Source organism: Bos indicus, chromosome 11, assembly GCF_029378745.1.
Source record: "Bos indicus isolate NIAB-ARS_2022 breed Sahiwal x Tharparkar chromosome 11, NIAB-ARS_B.indTharparkar_mat_pri_1.0, whole genome shotgun sequence".
NCBI classification, from domain to species: domain Eukaryota; kingdom Metazoa; phylum Chordata; class Mammalia; order Artiodactyla; family Bovidae; genus Bos; species Bos indicus.
The window spans coordinates 791,760-806,970 of record NC_091770.1 but is presented as its reverse complement, the minus strand read 5'-3'; the positions used below and the strand labels follow the sequence as shown (position 1 = coordinate 806,970).

The window sequence follows — 15,211 nt, the reverse complement described above, 5'->3', positions numbered from 1 at the left end:
CTCCCTGTAATCTAAAAAAAAAAAAATTGTATTGATCAACCTATTTGCAGGGAAGGAATGGAGACACAGATACAGAGAACAAACTTGTGGATAGCGGGGGAAGGAAAGAGTGGGACGAAAGGAGAAATCAGCATCGACATATACGCTACCGTGTGTAAGAGGTAGCTGGTGAGGAGAAGCTTTACATTTTAACTAGAGGATATGCAGATCAAATCTAGAAGATCAAACAAAGGAAAATGTAAAATTTTACTTCTGTTTAAAAAAGTCAAAAGCAAGTTTCCATCAAAAATGCAAAATGAGAGAGATGTGGCTTTAGACAGATCCCCACAAAGAGGCGGGGTGGTGGCTGACTGTGGGCCCAACAGATGAGCGTGTTGGCCTAAACCTTCAGCCCAGCAGGCAGGGTGTGGGGCCTCTGTGAAGAGGGACGTCGGAGAACTGCAGGCCGTGCCGTGAAGGGGCGCGGGCTCAAGGCTACTGCACATTTCAGGAACCACGGGGAGCAGGAAGAGCTTGGACGCAAGTGCCAGTGTCCACGCCATTGGAAGGGCTCTGGCGTGGAAGAAGCTGGGGCTCGAGTTATAATTCAGCAGTTTGGGGGACAAAATAATTCATCAGTGGATGCTAAGGCGTGTGTTGAATTACGACCATAATTACTATCCTGGCTGTGACAGTGGCTTCAGGGGCAGCTGCTGCTGCTGCTGCTGCTGCTAAGTCGCTTCAGTCGTGTCCGACTCTGTGCGACCCCATAGACAGCAGCCCACCAGGCTCCCCCGTCCCTGGGATTCTCCAGGCAAGAACACCGGAGTGGGCTGCCATTTCCTTCTCCAATGCATGAAAGTGAAAAGTGAAAGTGAAGTCGATCAGTCGTGTCTGACTCCTAGCGACCCCATGGACTGCAGCCTACCAGGCTCCTCCGTCCATGGGATTTTCCAGGCAAGAGTACTGGAGTGGGGTGCCATTGCCTTCTCCGTGAACTGCGGCACGCCAGGCTTGATCAGCTATGGCCCAATATAAAATAAAAATTAAAACAAAAAACATAGGATGGGCAGTTGAATCTCCGTCTCCTGGTGGAAGCCACACTGACCCTTGGGCCTGGAGGAAAAGCCTGCAGGCTTCTTCAGATGCCAAGGTTGGAGTGTATGTGGTGGAGGTCTTTTGACTTTTTAAAAGAGAAGCACCAAGCTGTGATGCTTGATGCTTATCTTATCATTATTGATAAGAAACACACAAGCAGTGTGTTTCCACCCCCACTGTAGGGGTAGAGATCTGGGCCCCAGAGAAAAGTCAGGAGTAAATGACATATTCATCATCTGTGCCTCAATTTAAAAACATAACAAAAACAGTGAACGGCAAAAAGGTATCAGTTCTAACAGTAACCGCTAATTCTACAGAACACTTACTATTTGTGGCACGTTTCTAAGGATTTTTCATGAAGAATCTTTCATCCTCAAAACAATCCTCTGTGGCCATTGCTCCCATGTTCCCATTTCAAGGATTAGGAAACAGGCCAGGAGGTGCGAATGACTTACCAGGCAGTGAGTCACAGATTAGGCAGAATTTCAGCTCCAGCAGCAGCTTCGTCACAGTGCTCAGTGGCCTCCCTGCTGACACATGGTCCAAGAAACAAAAGCAAAGGGCCCTGGGCTTGGGGGAGCTGCCAGGAGCAAAATCTTGGACTTTGGGGTTGCTTTTGGGGAGGAACGGTAGTCTGTCTCAGCCCACAATCCCACACATGAGCAATGACATCATCTGTGCCCGAGTGAGCATGTACTGCGCTGAGAGCTGCAAGGCCAAAGGGCCAAGGCTTGCCGTCTTCCAAGGTCAGCTCATCTCCCCACTGCTTGTGTTTCTTATCAGTGATGATTGGACACAGCTTAATGCTTCGCTCTTAAAAAGTCAAAAGAGGGATTTCCTTGGCCATCCAGTGATTAGGACTCAGTATTTTCAATGCTGTGGGTTCAAGTTCAATCCTGGTCAGGGACCTAAGGTCCCACAAGTTGTGTGGCGGGGAAAAAAGAGTCAGAAGATGCATTTGGAGGATGTGGAGGAGGCCAGTGACAGGAACACTTGAGGTTTCCTTAAGCCAATCTGCTTAGTCCTTGAAATGGCTCTACGCAAACAAAACTAAGGATGCCTGTCTGCTAAGAGCAAAGTTCATGATCAGATACCACAAACATAGATGGTCAGGCCGTGTGCTCCTCAGCTGAGGCCCCTAAACCTTGAAAAAGCCATCAACACCACTGGCAGAAATGTTCCGGGTGCCAGGCGCCCAGCCCTGGCATCCTCCTGGACAGACCCCGCACCTGGGGACCTTCAGGCCCTGAGAGTCACTTGGGGGTTTATCCCCCAGAGATGGGGACATTGAGGCTTACGGTCACAGGGGACCAAGGTCCAGGATCTCCACCTGCCTGGCCCACCCTCTTGGCGGAAGGTATCTCCACCTGAGAGAGGCACACACTCTTCTGGGGACCCCAGTAGACAAGGTGCCCCATTCTGAACCTTCACCCTAGGGCCACACCCTTTCTTGGGGTGATGGCCTGACCCTCAACCCGGATTAGGACAACAAGCTGTCCATCTGTGCCGCCCAATAAGGTAACTACTAGCTACATGCAGCTACATACACTCACTTTTAAATTAATTGAAATGAGGTAAAAAGTAATTTAACTCAGCTCCTCAGTCACACTAGCCACGTGTGGCTGGGGTTGCATACAGGATGGTGTGCTCTGGAAGGTTTGGGAAGCCACAGAGGACACCACGGTCTCCCATGGGCGGCCCAAGTGTGTCCGGTTTCGCCTCCACTGTTAACATTGCTCTTTCTGGCCCTCCAAGCCAAGACAGAGGCCCAGGTCAGGAGTGGTCCAGCAGCAGGCACTGGGCAGGACAGATCAGGCAGACGGCACTCCCATCAGACGTGGCCAAGGGCAGCTGTGGAGGCTTAGGGGCTCACGCCAGGCCGTGGGAGAAGTAGCACACCTCCAAGGAGCGGGCCTGTGGGCACGGGACAGACCACCAGGTCATGCGGGCTCCTATTCGGTGGAGCAGGATGCAGAGGAGCTCTGGGGCCTCAGCCCTTCCACACCTTCACTGCTGAAGCGGCAGCTGTGGTGGCCACCACACGCACCGGATACCGCCCCTGCCCCGTCTTCTGGCACCACATGACCCCTAGGTTGTTTGATGATCCAGGACTAACGAGGATCCCCAGTGAAAGAATCTGAATCCCCAGCAGCCAGATTGAGGGGGTGCAGTAGGGGCAGTATAAGCTTGCAAGAGACTGTGATGTAATTTAGAGAATAAAGGAGTGTTCTAGCTTTAGATAGGCTTCCCTGGTGGCTCAGACGCTGAAGAAAACGCCGTAAGGCAACGGCACAATAAAGGACCCAGAAATGGTATGGACCTAACAGAAGCAGAAGATATTAAGAAGAGGTGGCAAGAATACACAGAAGAACTGTACAAAAAGATCTTCATGACCCAGATAACCACAATGGTGCGATCACTCTCCTAGAGCCAGACATCCTGCAATGTGAAGTCAAGGGGACCTTAGGAAGCATCACTACGAACAAAGCTAGTGGAGGTGATGGAATTCCAGTTGAGCGATTTCAAGTCCTAAAAGATGATGCTGTGAAAGTGCTGCACTCAATATGCCAGCAAATTTGGAAAACTCAGCAGTGGCCACAGGACTGGAAAAGGTCAGTTTTCATTCCAATCCCAAAGAAAGGCAATGCCAAAGAATGCTCAAACTACTGCACAATTGCACTCATCTCACATGCTAGCAAAATAATGCGCAAAATTCTCCAAGTGAGGCTTCAACAATACGTGAACCAAGAACTTCCAGATGATCAAGCTGGATTTAGAAAAGGCTGAGGAGCTAGAGATCAGATTTCACATGGGATCATCAAAAAAGCAAGAGAGTTCCTGAAAAACATCTACTTCTGCTTGATTGACTATGCATTTGACTGTGTGGATCACCACAAACTGGAAAATTCTTAAAGAAATGGCAATACCAGACCACCTTACCTGCCTCCTGAGAAATCTGTATGAAGGTCAAGAAGCAACAGTTAGAACTGGGCATAGAACAGACTGGTTACAAATCAGAAAAGGAGTACGTCAAGGCTGTATACTGTCACCCTGCTTGTTTAACTTATATGCAGAGTACATCATGTGAAATGCCAGGCTGGATGATGTACAAGCTGGAATCAAGACTGCCGGAAGAAACATCAATAACCTCAGATACTGCAGATGACACCACCCTTATGGCAGAAAGCAAAGAACTAAAGAGCCTCTTGATGAAAGTGAAAGAAGAGAGTGAAAAAATTGGCTTAAAACTCAACATTCAGAAAACGAAAATCATGGTATCCAGTCCATCACTTCATGGCAAGAGATGGAGAAATAATGGAAACAGTGAGAGACTTTGTTTGGGGGGGCTCCAAAATCACTGCAGATGGTGACTGCAGCCATGAAATTAAAAGACCCTTGCTCCTTGGAAGAAAAGCTTTGACCAACCTAGATAGCATATTAAAAAGCAGAGACATTACTTTGCCGACACAAAGTTTTTCCAGTATGGTTTTTCCAGTCGTCATGTATGGATGTGAGAGTTGGACTATAAAGGAAGCTGAGCGCTCAAGAATTAATGCTTTTGAACTGGTGTTGGAGAAGACTCTTGAGAATCCCTTGGACTGCAAATCAAACCACTCAATGGTAAAGGAAATCATTCCTGAATATTCATTGGAAAGACTCATGCTGAAGCTCCAATGCTTTGGCCACCTGATTTGAAGAGCTGACTCATTGGAAAAGACCCTGATGCTGGGAAAGATTGAAGGCAGGAGGAAAAGGGGAAGACAGAAGCTGAGATGGGTGGATGGCATCACTGACTCAACGGACATGAGTTTGAGCAAGCTCTGGGAGTTGGTGATGGACAGGGAAGCCTGGGGTGCTGCAGTCCACGGGGTCGCAAAGAGTCAGACACGACTGAGGGACTGACCTGAACTGTAATGCAGGAGAACCAGGTTTGATCCTTGGGTCAGGAAGATCCCCTGGAGAAGATAATGGCAACCCACTTAGGTATTCTTGCCTGGAGAATTCCACTGACAGAGGAGCCTGGCAGGCTACAGTCCATGGCATGGCAGAGTCAAACACAACTGAGCAACGCACACACACACACACACACACACACACACACATACACACTAGCTTTGATACCTTAGCATTAGAGACTGAAACCCATACCCACTGGACAAATTCTCTGCACAAGTGGTGCAGTTACAGGGAGAATGAGGAATGGGGAAGTAAAAATGAGCACAAGCATATGACTCTGCTATGAGAATCCTTATCTGAAAACCCACACGGTCACTTCCAGAACTGAAGTGAGCCTCACCTACCACACACAACAGGCCAGACCCACTGGCCACCCTCAGAGGCACTGCTGTGGGTCACGCATAGTCAAGAGGACCACTCACAGTCTAGAGGGCCACCCACAGTGCAGAGGGCCACTCACAGTGCAGGAGACCATCCACAGTCTAGAGGGCCACCCGCAGTCCAGAGGATCTCCCACAGTCCCGGGGACGGCCCACAGTCCAGGGATCCTCCACACTCCAAAGGACCACCTACAATTTAGAGGACCACTCACAATCCAGGGGATCACCCCAGTCCAGAAACCATTCCCCCAATCAGGACTGGCCTACAGTCTCCATGACAAGACCCTCCCAGGCCTTCCTCTGCATTGGACACACAGAAAATAAGGCCATGGGCTTACAAACTGTGCCTTCCACTGGCCACCTTGCGTCAGGAGCTGAAAGAGGAAGGCCCCGAGAAGGTGCCAAGTGAGCAGAGCACAGGAGGGGCCTGAGCTCCCAGGTGTGTGTTACTTGCTTCAGTTGTATACCACTCTCTACGACTCCATGGACTATAGCCCACCAGGCTCCTCTGTCCAGGGGGTCTTCCTGGCCCAGAGCAGGTCCAAGGTGTGCTAACAGCAAATATTTCCCCTCCCCCAAACCCCTCCTGCCCCCAGGCATCCCATCGCCCCGACTGTGTCACTAGGTAGCAGGCGGCTGTGTGGAGCCGAGAAGGCCGGATTGAGTGGTGTGAATAACTTGCAAGCCCTCGGAGCCCCGCCTCTTCTGCTTCTGTCATTCTATTCTTCCCTGGAACCCCGCCCAGCCTTTGAAGCCGGATCTGGGCAGTTTCCTTGCTACAGCTCCGGGATTGGAAGGGCGTGGTCCTGACTCGGGAGCCGGTCCAAGTTGGGAAGAGCTGGCTGCAAGGAAAGGGGTGAGTCATGAGCCCAGACATAGCTGAGATTCTTGGTGTGTCCCCTGGGGGAGGCGGGGTGCAGAAGGCTCAGCTCGGCCCTGATTCTGCAGTGCCGGAGATGAGAGCTCCCCATCTCTCTGGGCCAGTCTCCTGGGGCACCCGCAACCTCCTGATGTTCCTGGATTTATTTATGTCTGTTTCATCAGAAAGATATGATAGGTGAGAGCTTGTCTGCCTGTTCACATCTCTGGGTCCAAGAACCAGATGGTTGGTTTCAAAGCCAAGCTCAGTGTGGTCTTACTCATCTTCCTAAACCCCTCTGGATCCCAGGTTCCTCATTTGGACAATGGGGACGATACCTGATGGACTCTGCGCACACTTCTGTGAGGACTAAGTGAGGTCATATATACAATGCATCCAGAACTGGGCCTGCTGCCCAGTAAACACTCCATAAACAAAACAGTACTCAGATTTTCATTACTTTAATGGATAAAAGAGAAATATTTGCTAAATGCATGAATGAAAAGAAGTTCTATTTAGATATAACACAAAAATCAAAGGGATTTCTGTCCCTTTGAATGTCTCCTCCAGTTGTTCAAAGCTCTGGAAACCAGTCTCTTTGTACTCCCCTCCTGATACCTCCAGTGAGAGCAATGTCAGGGTCAGCAATGTGCCCAGTTTAAGAAAAAAAAAATTCCTAGGATCCTCTCCAGAGAGGAGGCTAGTGAAAGATTTAGGCAGAAAGGGTTAGTTGGGGGTTCTAGGAAGGCTCTTTAAAGGAGCTTGACATCCAGGGTTCTTAGCTGTTTTCCCTCATTGTCCCTTCTTCCTCCTGTATGGAATGAAGAGGTGATGGCAGGAGATCCAGCAGCCTTCATAAAACCATGAGGCAATTTCAAGGAAAAGCTGCTGAGGATGGCAGAGAAGAAAGATGAATGAACTGTCTTTTGGCCTTCACCCTGGACAGACAACCTGCTTTATCTTTTTCAAAGAGAAAGGAAACCTAAACACTTGCTGGACGCCCTGCTATTTGATAGTTTCACTTTATATCTAGCTGAACTGATAGAAACTCTCCCTCTCACACTCTATGAAGGATTTGTCCAATGAGAACATTTCAGCCATTATTAAAAATTCTAAAATTTTAAGTATGATACTTTTGTGAAAGGACAGGGTGGCTAGAAGGGCTAAAAGTGCCTGCAGTAGAAGCCTTCCCTTGCAGAATAACCAATCCCGAAAGCCAAAGATAAGCAAGAAAACTGCAGTGGATGAGATTCGCCCTCACCATTAGCTTTTCTGATTACACAAGGGGCAATAAAACCAGTTGTCTGGTTTTTTTTTTTAAATCAGAGGAATCCTCTGAGACCAGTCAAGCCTCCCCCCACCCCACCCCTCCTTTCTGTGGCCTCGACTTCCTTCTGATCTGTTGTTGGCTCCACCTTGCCTGAGCTCTGTGGTCTCCCCAGAACTGTCCTCTTGAGTCTGGTAGGAGCCCAAACTCTGCCCCGCAGCGCTGAGCCAAGCACAGCACTGCCCCACCCCAAGGCGCTGGGTAGAGGTCCTCTGGATTATGGCAGAAGCGGCTGCAGGGGGAAAACTGTCCACAAAGTGACACCACTTAAGACTGACTGACACACTGGAGCCAGAGCCCAGGATGCAGAGCCTGAACTCAGACAGGAGATGCACAGAGCACCTGGCACCTTACTTTGATGGGGCCATTCCTAGGAGGGCAGAGACAGCACAGGGACACACTTGGGACTTCTGGATCCCTGCAGAAGGAATGTAAAGATCTGACTTTTGAGACACTGTCTGATCTTGAACGTCTCCAGAATCGACAAGGCAAGGACAAATTATGTTCCCCTGTGTTTTAGTTTTAAGTGTATCTTACTTAATATTTTCAATATGAGTCAGCTCCATATACTATGATGATTTTCAAACAACCAGAAGTTGACTGTAGCCGACTTTAAGACAGGAAGCATGGGTACAGAATCCAGTTGCTTCCACCCTGGGGGCAGGTCTAGGTTCAGTGGTCATGAGTTTTCTGGCTTGTGGCCTGAGTCTGGTTGGAAGATGCTCAGAATCCTCTTAGTCCCCTTATTTTCCTGACTCTGCTCTCCTGGTGGGGGCGAGGGGCTCTCCCATCACCAACGCACTCCTTGAAGGAAACTGCTCTGCCTGATACACCTGCCTGAGAATCCTGGATCTCCAGTGAGTAGAGGAAAGCGGCCCTCCTTTCTGTCTTCTAGGGTGGGTACGTGTGGGATTTGGGAGAAGGGGGTTAAAGGTAATATACAGACAGTTACTATTATTACCACGTGGTTGGGCAGAATAAAATTAGAGCTGCTCTCTCTGTGATAATGTTGAGGACAAGGATGATGATGATGGTCATGATGGTCATGACATCTAGAACCTCAGTGTTCCTGGAGAGAACCAAAAAGACTTTCCCACTCACCAATCAAGAAATGTCCTGCAAATACAGAACGTGTCATATTATGGATGACACAGACAGGATCTCACTTCAGGGGCATCAGAGCCAGTTCTTTATGGATTCACAGGGTTCAGGGCCCAGGGAGAGATGGAAAGGTGTGTGAATACATTTCTGAATCAGTGAATGTGTACGTGATGGCTACTGAGTCTCCTTGTAATTTGTGTGCTAATTACCACTGATCTTTACAAGGCCCCATGAGACTGGTGCTATGATATTTGCATTTCATGGTGATGAAGATAGGACACGAGTAAGTTAAAAAACTAGCTCAGATTGCCAAACATCGAGGGTTTGGGGGGCCACCTCTCAGGTGCCTTGGAAACCTCATTGCAAGGGATAATGAGAACCCTGGTTGGGATGTTGACTAGGAGCAGAGAAGGGGGAACCTAGGCAGCAAGCCTTAGGCCAGTCCTCAGGCTGAGGGCACCATGACCAGAGGGCGCAGGGCGACTTGCCAAATGTCATCAAACTCTCAGCGTTTTCTTTTTGCCAAAGATGTGCTTTTAAAACATCTGAAGTATCTATTATAGAATATTTCTCTCTCTTCATCCCTACCCGCACTCACACTTAGACTCAGCACCTTTGGGTAGTTAGAAAAAGATGTAGCAATTGTTCAGTTGCTCAGTCATGTCTGACTCTCTGGGACTCCATGGACTGTAGCCCGCCAGGATCCTCTGTCCGTGGGATCTCCCAGGCAAGAATACTGGAGTGGGTTGCCATTCCCTTCTCCAGGGTATTTTCCGGACCCAGGGATTGAACCTGGGTCTCCTGTATTGACAGGCAGTTTCTTTACCACTGAGCCTCCAGGGAAGCCCTAGAAAAAGATGATAAAGCAGCAAATCACATTCAGAAATGCTCTCTTTTCAGACCTATCTGCGGCTTTATTTCAGACCTTCCTAAATGACTCTTTCTTCTGATTACAGAAGTGATGACAGCAGTTCACCATAGGCTTCTGTCTCGTGGGTGAGAGACCGTGGACCTCCAGCATCCATACGACTGCCTGACTTCCACACGACAGAACATAATCAATGTCTAGGATAAAAGCAGCCACCCCAAAGCCAGGAGGATTTAAAGACACAGGACCCAGGGATAAACACATGTCTGATGCCTGGTGCAATCTCTGAAATGTGAACCACAGAGAGGACTGGTGGCCACGGGACACAGAGGCACTGCCTAAGGCATTTCTACTCTTATGGGCTCTTCTCTCCACAAAGATGGCATTTGTCTGAGCACTTACAAAGATTACTCACCAAGAAAGAGATGCTGGGCAAATCTCCCACCTTAGAAACCCCTGTCGCCTGCCTGGCTGAGCCCCTGCGTTGACACTTGTATGGCTATGACTCAGCCTTGGAACAAGGCTCATTCCGCTGGAAATCGCAGGATCTTGCTTGAAAAGGTCGAGGCATTAAACTCAGGAGCTGTAAGCCCAGATCCCTTCAGAGTCCAGGTAAGAGGGGAAGGCAGTAGAGCTAACATTGAGGGGGTCCCTGCCGAGTCCAAGGGTTTCCCAGGTGGCTCAATGGTAAAGAATCTGCCTGCCAATGGGAGAGAGGCAGGAGATCAAGTTTGATCCCTGGGTTGGGAAGATCCCCTGGAGGAGGAAATGGCAACCCACCCGAGTATTCTTGCCTGGAGAATCCCATGCATAGAGAAACCTGGCGGGCTAGTCTGTGGGGTTACAAAGAGTCGGACGTGACTTAAGGACTCAGCACACGTGTGCTGCTGAGCCCAGACCCTCTTGTACACACTTGGTTCTCTGAGTCCTCCCGACCACCCACTGAAACGAGTGGAGTCACACATGGTCTGGAAGCCCGAGAGCCTTGCTTGAGGGTTATAGCCTTGAGGGTTATACAGGGCCTGCGATCCAAAGAATATGGACCCGCCACCTATAGTCATCAGAACATCAGAAACCAGCCCTGCGCGGCCAACAGACCTTAGCGCAGGATGGAGTCAAAAGGGCCTGCGCTGGGGCCTTGAGCAGCTAGCCTGCAACCCAGTGATTATTGTTTAAAATTTTAATATTTTTCTCCTGTTGTAGATAAGAAGAGGAAAGTTGGAGGGAGGTTTTCTTCCTCAGAATCTTGCTCTTGGCTTTTAAGCGAAGACATGGAGCGGTCTTCCTGTGCTACTTGTCCCCTGCACGACACGGGCTTTGAAACTCACGCGGTGACTGCCTCTCCCCCCGGGTCCCTCGGCCAGTGTGACATCACAGGACACAAGATACAGCTTCAGCCCTGGGCCACCACTACCCTTCATAAACTCTGGATTTTTAATTGCACCAACTGTATACTCAACCAATCCCATGATGGCCGTCCCTCAAACCCCTCAGCGTCAACCAGAAGAGATGAACCTGCACAAGGACCCCTCAGCAAAGCGGTCTCCCAGCCACACAGCACAGAGCTGGGACTGGAGCCAGATGGGCCACCCAAACAGGAGAGGAGACCAAACAGCCACACCCTCCAGGAGGGGGCCCGCCAGCCCCCAGGCTGTGTTGGGGGCAAACAGAATATTCTCTCAGCCACTCCAATTTGAGAAATCGGGTGCTGACTCATTATTAACCCAGGAAGCCCACGCACTCAAATGACTGTACTGAAAAAGCTCTGTCATACCCTGCTTACTGATGTGCAGATTTTTAAGCAAATTTGAAAAATGTTTATCATAAGGTATTTATGACATTTTAACCGTTTCATTTACAGTAACCAGACGACATTTGAAAAAAAAAAAGTTTCCTGTATATTACTTGACAGTAAAGCGAAGCTTTATCAGAATAGTAACAGCTTGAGAAACACATATCAAGGTCAAGTCAAGCCTCAACGACTCAGCAACCCCATCCTCACACCCCCGCCCCCGCTGCCCCCGGCCCCCTGAATATTTTCTTTCTGATTTTACTACCATTTGTGACTTTCAGTGCTAAGGAAAGGCAAAAGACATTCAATAAGCTCCTGGAATCATTCACATGCTTTTAGAGAGAAAAGTCAAAATTCTATCTCTTTATTGTAACCCTTGCACCAAAAGTGGGCAGCTCAGACCACGAGGCCAGAAATTGCTCAGAAGCCGTCTTGCCTCCACCCCTGAGAAGCGGAAGCCAGCCCAACCTCAGCACCCCTGGGTTAGCACGGTCACCCACCTCCATCTCTGAATTTCCCTTTGGCTCTAGAGAGGAGTCTTAAAACAGCTTTTTTTAAACCAGCCAAGCACCACCGGCTTCTCCGTAATACACACGCTCACAATTAACAGGCTAAGAAATTTCTCCAAACCATCGGGCTCACAAACAGTAGCTAGCGGGGTGAGGGCGCTGGGAAGCCAACTTCTAAAGTCAGAGGTCTTCAAAATCTGAACAAAACACAGCATCCACTCCAAGACCCCTCAGCCAAGCTCCTGGAGCTGAGATTCTTGAGACAAACTGCAGAAATGAGCAAGAAAGTGACAGAAACATACTCACCAGGGAGAAGCTGAGAGCTCTACCTTCTCAGGACCAGGCTGTGAAGGTCTGAAAGCCCGAGGCTGGCTCAGACACAACCCGCCTGGAATGTCGGTTTGAAACTTAAAAGCAACGACCATTCAGTCAGTTATTTCCCTCCATTCCCAGTGATGTCCACACGATTGAGACTCAAAAAAATAAAAAAAATTTAAAAAGTGAGAGAGAGAAAAAAAAGGCGCACACCTCAGTCTTCATTCTCATTGGAACGAGATGACTCATGCTGACTCACAGCCACCACTTCCTCTCCCGACATTCTCTTCATACTTGTGAGCAGCCTAGTCCTGTTCCCAGGGTCTCTGCAGCCCTTCCTGGAAGAACAGCCTTCCTGACCCCCGGCAAGCAGACTCAGCCACTGCCCTGACATGCTGCCCGGGAGCCTACTCTAGGGAAAAATGCCTTATTTAGGAGGTCTAGGAACGGCCAAAAAAAAAGAAAAATGCATGAGGCTTCCATGCATTTGAACCTTCTTCAATAGACACTGACGTTTTGTAACTGATTGCAAAGCTCCTGCCCTGAATGCTTGCTTTTTCAGGACATTTCAGGGACGTAGAGAAAAATGAGAAATATCTCATTCTTTGAGGACATTACTTTGCCCTCATGATTTCACTGTGTTTATTCCTGCACATCTTCCTCTACCAAACTAATCACAGGATCTATAACCACAATTTCTTCAAAGTTATTTATTAAGAAGGGTGTGCCCTGTTTTTAGGATCAAGTGACTTAAACAAAATCTCTTCTAAATCCATCTCTCAGGCTTCAAGAATATGCCAGATTTGAATATTCAAGTCCCAAGGAATGAAATGAAAGCAGAAGCCTGGAAACTGTACAAACCGTTGACGGACGTCTGCATGCAAGGACTGAGGCGAGCCTTACCTCCCAGTTTTCTTTGGAATGATCCCCAGGGGTGGGGCAGCCTTCCACAGCTTCCCACATTTTTAAATTATGAGAATCAACGGAAGAGCAAAATCCACATGATGTTAAGCAGACTGAGCCACCAAGAAGGGTGGCTGTGGTTGCATCAGGCCCTTCCTGGTTTCTGGAGCATGACCCACACAAGGCCACGGGGGAACACGGGGAACCTTCACCCTTTCTGACTTAGTACCTGCTGCTGTGCAGCCCACACTGTGATACCCCTGAAGCATAGAGAGCAAATGAGGAAATACTGTTTTGGAAGGGGACAGAAGACTTGAGCAAGCTGCATCGTTTTGCTCCTCACCCTGGAGGGGTCAGGACACCCAGTCTCCATTTAGAGTCAGATTCGTCTTAGAGCAATAATTGTTATTGTTATTCTCTAGTTGCTAAGTCAAGTCTGACCCTTTGCAACCCCAGTAGCCTGCCAGGCTCCTCTGTCCATGAGACTTCCCAGGCAAGAATACTGGAGTGGGCTGCCATTTCCTCCTCCAGGGTATCTTCCCAACTAAGGGATTGAACCTGCATCCTCTGCATTGGCAGGTGGATTCTTTACCACTGAACCACCACAGAAGTAATACTTGTTTGTTATTCTAGATCTCAGTTCTTTTAACAGAACCATCAAGGCTGTTAAAATTTTTCTATCAGACAACACCAAGTGCTTTGAAGTCCCTGTGAAAGTTGCAGTATATTATTGAATTGACCAAATATTTTTATTTCTGGCAGTTTTGGGGGGGTTGGTTTTTTGTTTTTTTCCAGGAGCGTGCAAAGCCTGTTGGTTTTCCAGAATTTCAGAACAGCTTTGTTGTGCAATGCATCGTAGTGTGTTTTCTTCAAGGGGAGTGGAAACAAGGGTGGGGTGGTGGGCCCATGAGCAGCCTGTCCCAAAGGGACCCACCTCAGGCCATGAGGCCAGCAGCCCCGGATGCAGGCTGTGGTGCAGGGGTCTGTACAGGGAAAGCCAGCCTTCCATTATGAAAGCTGAAAGTGAAAGTGAAGTCACTCAGTCCTGTCTGACTCTTTGCGACCCCATGGACTGTAGCCTATCAGGCTCCTCCGTCCATGGGTTTTTCCAGGCAAGAGTACTGGAGTAGGTTGCCATTGTCTTCCCCAGGAGCTCTTCCCGACCCAGGGATTGAACCCAGATCTCCCACATTGTAGGCAGACGCTTTACCATCTGAGCCACCAGGGAAGTCCATTATGAAGACTGTATTAGGTCAACTCATTAATCCCTGGGGGAATTGAGAAATTATTAATTGGAAAAAACTACCAGAAATGAATTAAAGAAATCTAAAATAGTTGGGAAATGTAGGCTCTGAGGGGCAGCCACACCCTCCTGCCAGAAGTGCATCATTTTACCAGTGGTTTCTTCCTTAGCAACACTGTTTCAGGGAGGTCTTCCAGAAACTTCTAGGGCAAGATCTCCTCCCATAGCAGCCATTTAAGGCACCACAGGGTGAGGTCAGTAGAACTGTGTCCTCCATGTGATGTTGCAACGGATAATCCCAGGAATGCTATGTCAATTCCTGACTGCCAAAGCTCTTCTCATCCAGGCCAGGAAGTGGGAAAGGCCATCAGTGTGAGAAGGGACTGCCATCAATACATTCATAAATAAATCACTCATTGAGACAGATCAGCACCGCCTTCCATGACTGTTAATATGGAAAGCTCTAGAATGGATTTTCTTTAAGGTAGCTTACCTCTGCACAGTTCATCAGAAAGGAGACAATGATGTCATTTTAAACCTGGCTACGTGGAAACACTTTTTATCTTTTTTTTTTTTTTCTACTTGTTGGCTGGGCCAGGCCACATGCAGGATCCTAGTTGTCCAAGCAGGCATGGAACCCGTGCCCCCTGTAGTAGACGCACAGTGCCCTAACCACTGGACAGCCAGGGAAAGCCCTGGAAACACTTGTGAAACATCTACATGATCCTTTCCCAACGAAAATAGCACTGGAAAAATTTAGGTTTCTGTGAATTAGGAAAATAAACAAGATTCACTCCTAAGGACAGTGCCCAGTCTGAAGACAGTGCATACTACCTGGTCACAGGATTCTTACAAGCCCTGATGGCTCACCTTTAAGAGT

The 15,211-nt window shown here is 48.7% G+C and overlaps 1 long non-coding RNA gene across 8 annotated transcripts in view; it reads right to left on the bottom strand.

Annotated features, from left to right (window-relative positions):
* LOC109565700 (uncharacterized) overlaps positions 1-12,401 on the bottom strand; it is a 222,365-nt gene extending 209,964 nt beyond the window's left edge. For all 8 annotated transcript variants that reach the window (XR_011569181.1, XR_011569183.1, XR_011569182.1 and 5 more), the window contains exon 1: positions 12,177-12,401. This is a non-coding gene — a long non-coding RNA (uncharacterized lncRNA). The remainder of the gene's footprint in view (positions 1-12,176) is intronic.
* Positions 12,402-15,211: the final 2,810 nt, after the last annotated feature.